At 47.4% G+C, this 13,583-nt stretch overlaps 1 protein-coding gene across 2 annotated transcripts in view; it reads left to right on the top strand.

The window, feature by feature from the left end:
- The window catches only part of Kcng2 (potassium voltage-gated channel modifier subfamily G member 2), a 66,694-nt gene that overhangs the window by 19,996 nt on the left and 33,115 nt on the right, over positions 1-13,583 (top strand). The window contains exon 2 of one of the 2 annotated variants that reach the window (XM_028768971.1): positions 1,940-2,095. The exons of the other annotated variant lie outside the window; for it this stretch is intronic. The gene's annotated coding sequence lies outside the window, so the exon portion shown is untranslated. The remainder of the gene's footprint in view (positions 1-1,939; positions 2,096-13,583) is intronic. 2 annotated transcript variants of the gene reach the window in all.

Genomic DNA, 13,583 nt, shown 5'->3' with positions numbered 1-13,583 from the left:
ACCTTGACCCTCAGTGGATCCGTGTTTAACCTTGACCCTCAGTGGATCTGTGTTTACCCATGATCCTCAGTGGATCAGTGTCCAACCTTGACCCTCAGTGGATCTGTGTTTACCCATGATCCTCAGTGGATCTATACCCATCCCTAGCCCTCAGTGGATCTGTGTTCATTCCAGGCTTTCAGTGGGTCTGCATCCATCCCTGACTCTCAGTAGATCTGTCTTGATTTCTGGCCTTCAGTGTGTCTACATTTACCCTGATCCCCAATGGATCTGTGTTCACCCTTGATCCTCAGTTGATCTGTGTCTATATCCAGCTCCCAATGGTTCTAAATTCATCCATGGCTCTTAGCGGATTTGTGTCCACCCCTGAGGGTCACCCTCAGGTCTATATTCACTAAATCCTCAGCAGATCTGTTTGACCCCTGATCTTTGGAGTACATCCACCTTGAATCATAGTGTGGGCCACACTTGCTCCCAGTCTCCCCTCTGCAAGCCTTGCCCACACACCTGAGTACCTTTCTGGTATAGGACAAGGTATCATAGTGACACACTCTTCAACCCATGAACAGTTAGGAACGGGGGCCTTTCCCTAAGCAGCCAGGAGAATTCCAAATCAGATCCTCAGTTTCCCCATCACTGATAGCATCTCGACCTCTAGACTGTCTGCTTACTGTTTGTCATCCAGGTTGAATAATTCCCAGGTAGAAAGTTGCCTTAGCCTAGAGAAGGTTTCAGTCCAACCCTTAGTAGAACAGGAGGTCAGAACTTGGTAGCTGGCAACTATGACTCTCAGATGTGAAGCCTTGGGAGGGCCCAGGACTCTTGGGACTTTTGCTCATGAAAGGAGGAATGGTATTTAAGGTTCAGAGAAGAAGGACTCTCAAAATCAGCAGGGTAGGAGGAGAGATACAGTGTTATCTCCAACTGCCTGCAGCTCCTGGATAGCTCCGTGGGCTGGACCTCAGTCCCTCTTCCCTGGGCTCCACAGCAAAAATGCTGATGTAAATAACCACTTCTGAGGAGGGAAAATGGTCTTAACAGTACATTTGCATACAAATACACTAATTATACTCCTCTTCCTATGTGCTGGAACTGAATTAGCAGTTACAGCTATTTTAGAACACAATATTCTTAAAATCTGTAGGCATATAGGCATGCAGAGATGCCTAAGTAGACATGGAAGTGCATTTGTTTGCACATGCATATGAATGCACACTTTCCATCTGTCTGTGTACATATCTGTGTGTGCATATATACCCATGTGTATATCTGTCTCTGTGTGCATGTCTGGATGAGTCTGTGTGGACGTGTGTGTGTGTGTGTGTGTGTGTCTTGTATATCGTTATTTCTGTGTAGGTTCTTGGGTCTGCACATTCAGACCTGTGCATGTATGAGTCTTTGGGTCCATGTGCATACATGTGTGCATGTGTGTGTCTATGTACCCATGTGTACAGTGAGGACATTGAGCATTGGGGACAAAGCATTCAGTATATGAGTTTAGGGGAACATTTCATATCAGAACCACTCAGAGCATCTTTGTGTTTGGTCAATTTTTGTGGTTATTAGTGTGTTAGGGTAGGATAATTTTATATTTCTGAAATAGATGAAATCAGGCATGTTCAGAGTGGTATAGCTAACTGTAGCTGAAACAGAATCATGAGGTTCCAGGTCTTGCCTTATATTGACACCCACTTCAACCCCACTGCCACATAATCTGTTGCTCCATGGGGGGAGGTTGTTCGAGGTGGCTTATGAAAGGCAGAAGAGACTGTGGCTGGTGATCCTGATGAACTCCAACCTAGTCACATGAAGGGTGTCACTGCCACAGCAACTTAATAAAAACTCCTGGTGCTAGGGGAACGATGTCAGGGTCTGCTTTGCTATGGAGTTTTCTGGAAAACCAGGTTGTACTGAGAGAGCAAATTGCATCCTTCCACAGAAGTGAAAAGTCTTGGAAACAGCCGAGAACGAACATCCTGTTTCCTTTTTATCCTGTTGTGGCCACAGCAGTTGGGCTGAACAGAGAATATTTTTCTAAGTCAGGGAGCCAACCAAGCTCAACAGAGGACCAGCCGACCATTCAAGGAGCAGCAAGGTAGGGCCTGTGAGTGTGTGGGATCCCAGGGATGAAGGTCAACCTTCAAAAAGAAGGGCATGGAGGAGCAGAACACATGGAATGAACAGAGAACGAAGCAGAGAGGGTTCTGGAAGGGTATTGTGTTTGGTTGGGACTCTTAGATGCACGGCCCACGAGTCCGGTGAGCCTGGCGTGGGAAGCCACTGTAATAATGGTGGGTGGAGGCCCTGTTTCTATGTGGAGAAGGAAGAGCCTGGAAGAGAAGCAGGGTGTGGCAGGGGAGCTGGTGAGAGAGGCTGAAAGAAGTAATTTCTCTCGCTGTGGGTGGGTGAGATCCAGAACAGGGGCACAGAAATGTCTGCTTTTCTTGAAAAAAGAAGGATGGGGAAGACAGGGCTTTGGGTCTGAGCTTTGGGAGATGGTTCTTGCCTTCTCTGGTTCGATGTTCCCGACGAATATCTAATTTGTTAATGGAGGACAGAACGCTAAAGAAGAGGAGCCAGTTCTAAAAAGCTGTTACGTTTTCATTTGTCTTGTCAGAACTCTGCACGGAGAGACTCATTTGCACAGTTTGTTGGGTAAAAGCACAAACCACAGTGATTCAGTTAAATGCTGTCAGGATGGGTATAAATGTCTCTGAAATGGCTCTTAACCAGAAGCCAGTGCAGCACCAAATAACTCTGTGGGATCCCAAAGCCCGAAGTAGGGGGAATCCAAGACAGTGAGTGGCTACCTAACTGCTGTGAGGAATGGGCCGTTTCCTGACTTCTCCAAGGGCTGAGTGGCCCTATACTAAACACAGAATTTGTCATATTGTTTCAGGGGTTTGAGAGGCATTGATAGAGATCTCATGAGATGGCACCAGATGAAAAGGGGTATCTAGGGTGAGCCTCCACTTGGAAACTGAGATCCAGGGTCAGGAGTGTGACTGTTGAGTAGGGGCTTATTGCTTGGAAGGAGTCCGTGGTGTGTACAGCCCCAAGGCAACATTAGATGGCAGATCACATTACAATCAGGCAGAAGATATAACGTGGGGGAAGAGGAAGCTAAGGATGAAGAATCAGCTGTGGATCCCCCGTGGTGTTCTGGGAACGTTCTGCCTGGTTATGGGCTGGGGAAGCTAGCATGAGGGAGCTGTTTTTGGAGATGACACTGCTTCATAGATTAAAAGCCTACATTAGAGGTGTGTGTAGGAGGGTACCATGGTCCTTCAGAGATCTCGAAGCCTCCTCAACCTGCTTCACTCTTACCTGCCTGCCTTGTGGGAGGCAGGTGATTAACTTGTGAGAGTCAGATGCTGCTTCTTGAAGTCTGGAGCTGGAAGCTTCCATCTTCCCCCTACAGGGATACGGGTCCTAGGGTCACCTCTGGCTGCTGCTGGAAGAGTAGCAGTTTCACATCAGGGAAGAAGGTTAGGGAGGCACTGAGCAAGACGCCTTATCCACTGCTGGCTGGGAAGATGTCCACTTGCTCTTCTCAAGCAAGCCCATTTAAATCTGCTTCCTGAATCTCTTCCTGCGCGCCACACTCTGCTCAGTACTAGGCTCTCCTCACCTGGCTTCTCCCATTCCCTCCCTCTCTCCCTCCCTCCCTCCCTCCCTCCCTCCCTCCCTCCCTCCCTCCCTCCGCTTCCCTTCTGCTTCTCCTCACACTTCCCTCCTCTCCACACCTCCCCCCTTACCCTCATCTACTCGTCCTCCCTTTCTCATCTTCCCTGCCCAACCTCCCTTCTCCCTCCCTTCTTTCTCCCTCTTTCCCCTTGTAACCTCTCTTCTCACCCACTCTTTATCTGCCCCCCTCACTTTAACCACCTCTCCTTCAGCATCTCCCCCTTTCTTCCCCATCTTGCCAGTCTCTCTGAATTTTGTTCTGTGTGCTCTTCCTGAGTGTTTTCAGGTGCTCCATATGTGGGCAAGAGAAATGGACATGACAGGTGAAGACACATGACATGGCTAAGCCTGGACCCTGCTCTTCCCACTCATCCCTGGTCCTCCATTCATGAACTGTAGGGTCCTCTTCTGCACACAGTGTGGGACCATTCAAGAGAGGATGAGGATAGCATCTTCCCTGAAGCCTTGTTCCACACCGCCCATACTTTCAAATCTTCAGGCTGTTGCAAAGGTGCTCTGGTGGGGCGCTCTGTGCTGCCTGCTTTAATGCCTCCATTAGCACAGCCCCCAGACATGCAGGGCAGAATAGAGCATGATTTCCCTAAACTCTGGCTATGAAGGAAGAACGTTTTATAATTTCCTTGCTGTGAATCTCAATGTTCTTCAAGTCAGTCGTTAAAGATGTCATGATGTCTAACCTGAGTCCCTTCACTGCCGTTTGTTGTCTGTGTTACCATTGCTGGGGATTTTCATTGAGATTCTAATTGTTGTTTTTCTTTCAACACCCACACTGTTAGTACTGTGTTTGGGAAGTGAGAAATCAGGAAGTGTAAGTTACAGAACAAAACCCAAATTTGTTTGGCCACAATAGTCTAAAAGAAGCAAACTTTCCCTCAGATGTTGGTCTCAGTGACAGTCACACTGAGGAACTCAGTACGTTGTGTGAACAGATAGAGAGAGGACCAGAGAACTCTACCTGTGTGGTGGGACATCCCAACATTGTGTCAGGCTGGAGCCAGTGTGGGTAGGAAGCCTGGTGTCTATCCTACTAAAGAACAAGAAGATACACCCCTCCCTGATGCATTTCAGGGGTTGGGAAATCGGGTTTCTCATGAGAAGAATCACAGGGTCCTCACCCTGCCAGGCATGGGTGCCTATGGGAAGCTCCCACCCTGAGCCATAAAGTACCATCCTTGGGTGTAGGTAGAGGCCACAGGGGAAACCTGGGCTCCTCCCACCTGCCAGTCACTAGCTGCTGTCCAATGTCTTATAGCCTGGAATCAACAGGACTTAGCCATAGTGGAGAGTCTGACAACATGGGACACAGATTCCAGCAGAACACTCTGCCACCGTACTAAGAATCGGAAAGATCTCAAAGTGAGTAAGGAAGGACAGTCAGGAACTAGACAGTCAAGACGGCCAGACACTAGAATTACTAGACAGAGACACTGTGATGGAGGTGCCTCTGTGAAGAGCCAGAAGTGTGGTGGGGATGTGAGCGAGTTGAGGCTCTACAATGGAACAGACTGTACGCAAATGAAAGCTAACTGAACATTTTAGAACCGAGAAACACAAGAAATTAAGTGGGATTCTCCACGGATGGGCTCGATGGTGGTCAGAGTACCCGGATGAGAGGCAGTGAAGCAGGCAAAGCAGCAGAAGGAGCCCTTGAGCATGCTCTTCAGCTACAACACCACAAATCAGGGGTGATCTTCAGTACTGGTAGAGCCAAGGGCCCAGCTTGCTCACAGTGCTGTTGGGATATGAAGTGGCCCAGCTACTGTGGAAGACACTTTGGCAATCTTTTTCAAAAATAAACTTGCAACAGTCAGCCAATCTAAGAAAAATGGTAAATTGGACTTTGGTCAAATTTAAAACTTCTATTCTTCCAAGAACGGGGGTGTGTGTGAAGGGGGAACATGCAGAGATGTTTATAGCAGTCTTGTTCGTAATTGCAAAATCCTGGAAATAAGCAAAACGCCATTCAGCTTATGAATGGCTGAACAAACTATAGTTCACCATGCCACTCAGTGTGAGAAAGATACCCTGCACAAAAAGGACCATGTCGTCTCCAGAGAGCCACACGGAGTCATGAGTAGACCTCAACAGAATCGGTCTCCTGAGTCTGTTTTCTCAGCATCTCAGAATGGCTTGACCATGGGGTAGAGAGCAGGCTGGTGACATCAGGGGTAGAAGGTGAATACGATAGGAGATATGGATATGGCTGGGGGGAGGGGAAACACATGCAGGTAAGCCGGTTGCTCTGTGTCAGTCAAGCTGTGCCCTGTTGTGTCCTGCTACAGAGAGTGGTTTTCAGGAGGTGTCTGCCATAGGACTGAGATGAGGAACAGCAGGATCTCTCTGTGTTATACTGATGCTGTAAGTCTGTGCGGATCTCAACACAAGAAGTACAGTTTTTAAAGTCTCCAGGGCAATGATGGTAGCCTTGTTTGTACCGTGTGCACCTTGTGCATCAGGGCCATTAGTCACCAGGTTCCCCCACATCTATAGATTTGGAGATTATGACTCATAAATCACAAGTGAAAAGCACTTGTCAATTTCTCTGTCAACACCATGGCTAAAAAAAATGAATCTAATTAGTAAGTTTTCAGTCTGGCTCATTACACACTCTTGTGTGTGTCTGATAATTAATGCTTGGTAATTGTGTCCCTTTGACACAGAAAACAAACCCATTTCAAAATAAAATGACTGAACTCACATATGAGCTTAACAATCAGAAGGAAATTACAGGTCCACCTCATGATTTTATAGCAGACATCTCCTGTGTCACATTTTACTTAAAACTATTTACTTTAAAGTCAAGTACAGTGTCACATGCCTATAACATCAGCACCTGAGGGGCTGAAGCAAGAAGATAGTTTCAAGTCCAAGCGTAGCCTGGACTAGTGAGTCTCCAACATAGTGAGACCCTGTCTCAAACAATGACAATAAAGAAACAAACAAATAAAAATGTCTTGTTTTAGCTCCTTTCTCAATCCATAAGTGATGGTTACCTGAGTTCATACGATGCTTTCCTTGGTAGAACAGGAAGTTTGAACAATAGCCAGGCAAGCGTTAAGCAATGCCTCCTGGTTGTCATGGTCAGACACGTTTTAATTTTAAACATTTATTAGCTGCAGTCATTCAGGAGTTGATTAAGGGAAAATGAATCTTGTTGAGGTCACACATGGCCTGCATACCTGTGAGAACCCATCCCCTCAGAGCTTCTCTCTGCCTGTAAAAACTGACAAGCCCAACGGAAGAGCTGGGAATGTCTCCCTGAGAATCTACAGGCGTTACCCATTCTCCTTGAGCCAGATTTATGATAATACCAGAGCCACACAGATGGGGAACCACCCATCAAAAGCTTTGTATGAGACTTCGAGGAAGATAGTCCGGTCACTAGAGTGCTAGCCACACAAGCATAAAGACCTGATTTCAATCACCCAGAACCATATAAAAAGCCAACCATAATGGCGCATTCTTATAATCCCAGAGCTGTGAAGTCAGAGACAAGCAGACCTCTGGGGCTCACTGGTCAGCTAGCACAGCCTGCTTGTTCTTTCCAGGCCAAGTGAAATACCTTGCCTCAAGAAACAAAGGAAACAGTACCTGAAAAATGGCACCGGAGTGTTTGTACAGCTACAGTGTACTCAGATACATAAAAAAATAAATATTTTTTAAAAACACACACACACAAAAATGACACCAGAGGTTGACCTCTGGCCTCCACATACACTCACACACAACTGCATGCATGCACACACACACACACACACAGAGAGAGAGACAGAGACAGAGAGAGAGAGAGAGAGAGAGAGAGAGAGAGAGAGAACTTTATTTATCTGGGTATGCTCTAACAACATCTTGGCAGGAAAAAGTCTTTAAATCCTAAATGGTGAAACTTAAGCTTAGACCAAAGTTATGGTCAGAGCCTCCCCTTTGGGGTCCTCCAGCTTGGCGTGATGAGTCCTCTGACATCCGAACCTGCCCTGGGATCAATCATGCCTGGCATAGCTATTTTCAAGGTTATTCACTTGATGAGACTGAGTGTGTTCTAGCCGTTGGCACTGTGACACTTCGTGTTGGATGTTGTTTGTATCCACCCTGGTAATGACAAATGTGGACCAGCCTTGACTCCCACTTGGTTTGAGAAGCACTTCTATAGTGAGCAACAGAAATGCCTGTGGCAGTCCCCATGTATCTCCTGGGAAGCAGGGCTAGCAGTGGGTTCCGCATGAACGGAGTCTGGAAGCCATTGGGCTATCTTTAGCAGACAAGGAGCAGGACTCTTTAGTGCAAAGGGAACACTTGTTTCTGGTTCTTCCCTGCTCTGACATGGCTTACTTGCCTCATTTCCTCCCCAACCTCCCCATCCTCTCCATCCTCCCCATCCTCTCCATCCTCCCCACCCTCCCCATCCTCCTTCCTTTGGTAGCCCTCACAACACAACTGTCACTCCAGTCTATCAAGGATGCTGGTGCCTCAGCCTGGACCCCTCATGTTCCAGGATACCTTTCTCCCAGGGTCTTTCCTGAGCTCCTGGGTCTATGTTCAGATATTTTACAAACCACTGTCTATGTTAGGCTGTTTTGAGTGGAGCATCAGTCTGTGCTGAGTGTCGGAGGGTGAGTCCCCAGGCATGTCCTGGCTAAACTCTATAGGGTGCATCCTTGTTGCAGCCTCAACGCCCCTGACTCCTACCCCGTACATAGTCTCCTGCATACATCTGTGCTCTCACATTCTCGGGCACCCACAGACACACGGAAATAAAGGATAAGTCACCATCCAGACAATGCCCCTCCCCCATCTGTGCAAGCCCACTGTCATCTCTCCCTGCCTGAAGGCAATTTGGGGTTCATACAAAGTTGATTTGTTCTAATCCTTCACTATTTGGTAGAACTCTCAATAAAATCATTTGATGGTTTTAGAGAGAAAGTAGATATTTAATTATTGCTTCCATTTTTTCCCATGGTTGTAGATTCATTCAGGGTTCCTATTTCTTTGTTCTTTTCTGAAGTGCATGGGGACGGTGCTCCACAGCGGTCTTGAACTCCTGGGCTTGAGTGATCCTCTTGCCTCAGCTAATGCGTCTCACCACACCCTCTGGGTTCCTGCTTCTGCAATCAATTTTCAGGCTGTGTGTTTTTGTTTTGAGATGTCTCTTTCTTTCTCCTTTTCTCTCTAGGAGCAGAGAGTCATCATTGCGTTTCTTCACAGTGTGTTGGTCCCTGCTGGATCTGTGGCCGTGTCTCTTTCAGGCCCAGCTTCTTATTTCTCTTCTTCATTAACCCTCCAGTGTTGACTTTTTCTGTGTGGATAAGCGTTAGAACTTAACATTGCTTTTATGCTGCTCCTTGGGGCTTTACAAAGAGAGAATCTTCTAACATGCTTTGTGATTAGCTTTCTGTTCAGTGTGGTTAAGCTCAAAACCTTCGTCTATGCATTACTTTTTCCCTTGGGGTTTTGGTGTTTGTGATGTGTTTGGTGTTTGGTGGTGTGTGTGTGTGTGTGTGTGTGTGTGTGTGTGTGTGTGTGTGTGATGGATATGTAAGGTATGTATGTGTATGGTATGTGAATGTGTGGTGGTTTGAATGAGAATGACCCTGTAGTCTCCCATGGTTGAAAGCTTGTTTCCCCAGTAAGTGGAACTGTTTGAGAAGGACTGGGAAGTGTGGCCTTATTGGAGGACATGTGTCATTGGGAGCTGGCTTTGAGATTTCAAAAGCCCATGCTTAGACCAGCCTCTCCCTCTCCTCTCCCTCTACTTCTCCCTCTCTCCCTCCCCCTCTCTCCCTCTCTCTCCCTCTCCCCTGCCCTCCCCCCTCTCTCCCCCTCTCCCCTTCCCCCCACCTCTGTTTGAGACAGGTTCTCTCACTGAATCAGAAGCTCATCAATTTGACTAGACTAGCCTCAGTGAATTCCAGGGATCTGGCATCTCCTGGCTCTTTTGCTTATTCTGGGGTTGTTACATTGGGTCCTCACACTTGGACAGCAGGCACCACACTGACAGCCATCTTCTCAGTCCCACTTCAAGTGTTGTTTGAAACCAGGAGAAAGAGTGCTTAGAGGAATTCCGGTAAACTCTGGACAGGGCACTGTCAGTCCACTGAGGCGTGGATGGAGCCAGCTCTATTCCAGCCCTGCTCCCAAAATCACAGGGAATGTGGCCTTGGGAACAAACCACAGACTATTCCAATAGTCTGTGTTAGACACTGGCCTGGAAACCTGAGCAGCAGCCGAAGGCTTTTAGTGTGTGTGCATGTGCATGTGTGTGTGCGTGAGAGAGAGAGAGAGAGAGAGAGAGAGAGAGAGAGAGAGAGAGAGAGAGAGAGAGAGACTGTGTGTGTATGCACATGTGTTTATGTATGTGTGTGACGCTCTGTGTGTGTATGCATATGAGCAGAATAGCTCACATGGTAGCCAGGAAACAGAAAAATACAGAAAGGGACAAGGACAGATATGGCTCCCAAGGACAGTCCCCCAGTGATACTTCTTTCAGCTCAGTCCCAACTTTCTACATGTTGCCACCTTCCAATAATGTCATCCTATTGTAAATCCATCAGGAATTAATCCATTGACTAGTTCAGCACCTTTGTGATCTAATTGTCTCTCTTACAGACACACACTGGAGTGCTTCCTAAGCCAACCAGTTGACAGTCAAAACCAGCCACCCTGCCTCGTAGGACAGGCAGGATTCTAGCCCCAGTGGTCAGGGTTGACTTCGGACATTTTAAATCTTCAGTGGCCTGAACACCACAAGCTCTTGGTGGAGACTGCGTTGAGTGTTAGTTAACTGTTCAGAGTGACCCTTACAACCATTCTTCATTTTCTGCACAGTACCCAGGAAATTAGCTGGTGTCATCAACATTTTCTGATAAAACCACCTTTGTGTTAGATGAATTTTCCCCACTATGGCTGGTGCTGGTTTCTGAGCACACTGAGGTGGGTGGGGCTGAGCTGTTCCGCCATCGCTGCTTGGTGTTCTAAATAGACTTTCAACTGTCAGTTTATAATGAGCCCATCTGTAGCCCCTGTGGGTGGAGGAACATCTATGCTGTCCCTTATTCACTCTATGACGTCACTTTCACAAGGTCATGAGGCCAACAGGTGGGAGCTCAGGCTTTTTTTCTTACCTTTAACTGGATTTTCAAGTGTCCCGAGACACCTTGGGTTGAAGCTACCATTGTGGGGACCCAAAGTCACCATGGTACACATAAGTAATGTTTAATTACCACCAACAAACTGTGTTCCCTCCCAATGGCCTCCTTTCAGGCAAGCTCTCTCTGTTTTCATAAGTGCTCTACCCCAGGGAGATGATACTGTCAGCAGCGATACTTCTGATAATGTGCCATTAATCTCCAGCAGCGCTGAGAGAGACTGGCGCTGGAATACGCAGTTCCCTCCGGAACATTCTGTATCCAACTTGGTCTTTGCTTTATGTCTGTGTTATCGAATCCATCCAAAAAGCCCAGGGCTGTCAGAATGTATTCACTGCAGATTTAGATCCCAGTAAACCAAAGGAGAAGCTGCCCACAACAGGCCCACACCAGGAATCAGATCACACATGCCTGGGAGAAGTTTACATCCAATCTGTTGTCCTTGAGAGGGTCAGGGCCACTCCTTTTGGGGCTTAGCGACCTTCACTGCCCATGGTTCCTCTTTGTTTTTTTTTTTTTCCATATAAGTGACAGCTGCATTCCTCACAGAATTGCTGATATCCATGGATAGTTATCACATCTGCTATCCTCAAGCCAGGGGTGACACTAAAGAAAGCCAGAGCTGGACTCTTAACATGTTGACAGGGAAATGAGCAGAAGCCTGTGGCATCCCGCCAGAGACAAGAGAGCGGCCAGGACTCGCTGTCTCAGAATAGGATCCTTTCTGCTCCCAACAGTGTGAGACTCCACCTTTTCCCTGTAGGACTCATATTGTTTCTGATTTGGGACCCCATCCTGGATACCATGTAGGGCAGGACAGGGCTGAACGTACCAAGCTGGCTTCCATCCTACTGACACCTCTTTTCATTCCTGGCTTCTAAACATAATGGTGTTCACCATGACTCCTGACCTAGCCAAGCGTCCTGGGGCAGAGTCATGGAGATATCTCTAACTAATGGTGCTCCATTTTTCCCCTTATACCTCAGGGACATCACCACTCCCAGCAACCTTCTGCTCGAGGTTGCCTAATAGCTTTGAATTTCAGATACAAGTCCAGCTTCACATGGTTTGCCTGGCTTCTGAGACAACTTCCATCTTTGTTTGTTTGTTTGTTTGTTGTTTTGTTTTTTAAACTTGAACCAGAGAAATCACATAGCCTTTTTTATGAATCAATTTTCCTTTAGATGTCCCTTTTGTCACTGCTGTGGCTACAAAGGTCTCTCTTTAACTCTTCCCTTCATACTATGAGGAGCTAGCAACCTGCCTTTTATACTCCAATCCTGATGGAGTTTAGCCTGTGGCTCTGTCTTGCCGCAGTGCCTTCTGGTCCCTAAATGTTTGGTTTTGCTCTGATGGAGTGCACCGAGTGGTCCTCACCCACCCAGAGGCCTCTTTGCCTTGACTGGATGTTGGATGGAATTGCCTTTCTGTTTTTTTTTTTTTTTTCCTACAGAGCTGTCAGGTTTCCTCTATGATTGCAGAACCTGTAAGCTGTCTGCTCTGTTCCATACAAAGGGTGGGAAAGAGCTTTCAGAGCATTCAACTCTACAATCTCAATTCAAAAGGAAGTTGTCTTAAAAACACTTACAACATATAATTACTGTTCGTGTTTGAAGATGAAGATTCTGGAGGAAGAAAACTCATCGCAGCAGAAGTTCCTCAGCGATTACCCAGTTACAAGTATTACTCATCCTTCCATATGAACACTTGGATTTGCCTTCGGTGACAGAAGGAGCCAGGCCATCCAACCACAGCAGAAGAGGAGGGGGGGGTGGGTAGAAGACATGGGGGCAGAAGGCAGGCAGAGGCAGGGTCTCTCTGGAGATATGATGTCCCTATGGAAGAGACCAGGTGTCCCCTCCCTTCCTCAGGTAGCAACATGGACTTGGCTCTGATTTGGGTGGGTAGAAAGAATGAACTGTACACATTCTGCCGGGCTTTGCAAACTCAGGTCCCATAGGACCTGGCAGGAAAGCCCAGCAGCCCTGGAGTGGCTGTTCTTTAATTCTAGGGATTAAAGTGATGGACAGAATGAGATGCTGACACACATTTGCCAGGGCATTAGGCACATGGGTGTGGTGCCTTCAGAGAACCTTATCTGCAACCTAGGACAAATCAGGTCCTCAAGGACACGGCCGGTAGCAGGACTGTATACAAACCGGAATGCTAGGTTCAGATGCTGCCCCTGCTGGACCAATCAGGATAGTTATCCTTCCTCCTCACCGCTCATCTTCCTGTTCATTAGTGAGCTCTGTCTCCAACTGAATCCCCGCTGCTGAGTCTCCACAGCAGATGGCTGTTGAGTCAATCAGACTGCCCAGCCCCAACCCTTCCAGATTCCTCAATGTTGTGGGCCACTGCCCTGCTCTGGGAAGCGCCTGGCTGTGCTCTACTTCCTCCGGCACACCATCCTCAAAGTGCAGAACAAACCAGTGTGGGATTCTTGGTGGCTCATGTCTGGTACAGGGAGGTAAAAATGAGTACATCCTGGGGTGGGAGCTTGGTGTTGGCCTTGAGTGTCCCTAGGACCGAGTTCTTGGGGGTTACAACACACTCACTCTTGGAGACTCATGGAAGTTCCCCTCCCCCACACAATCATACTAAAGTAACTGCTCATGTTCAGGAGACGCTTCCCAATTCCTCATTGGCACATAGAACTTACTAGCAAGCATGGACACTTACTTTCTTCCTCTCTCTCTCTCTCTCTCTCTCTCTCTCTCTCTCTCTCTCTCTCTC

This window comes from Grammomys surdaster, unplaced genomic scaffold (genome assembly GCF_004785775.1).
Source record: "Grammomys surdaster isolate TR1022 unplaced genomic scaffold, NIH_TR_1.0 189, whole genome shotgun sequence".
Lineage (NCBI taxonomy): Eukaryota > Metazoa > Chordata > Mammalia > Rodentia > Muridae > Grammomys > Grammomys surdaster.
This window is presented reverse-complemented; position numbering and strand designations above follow the sequence as displayed.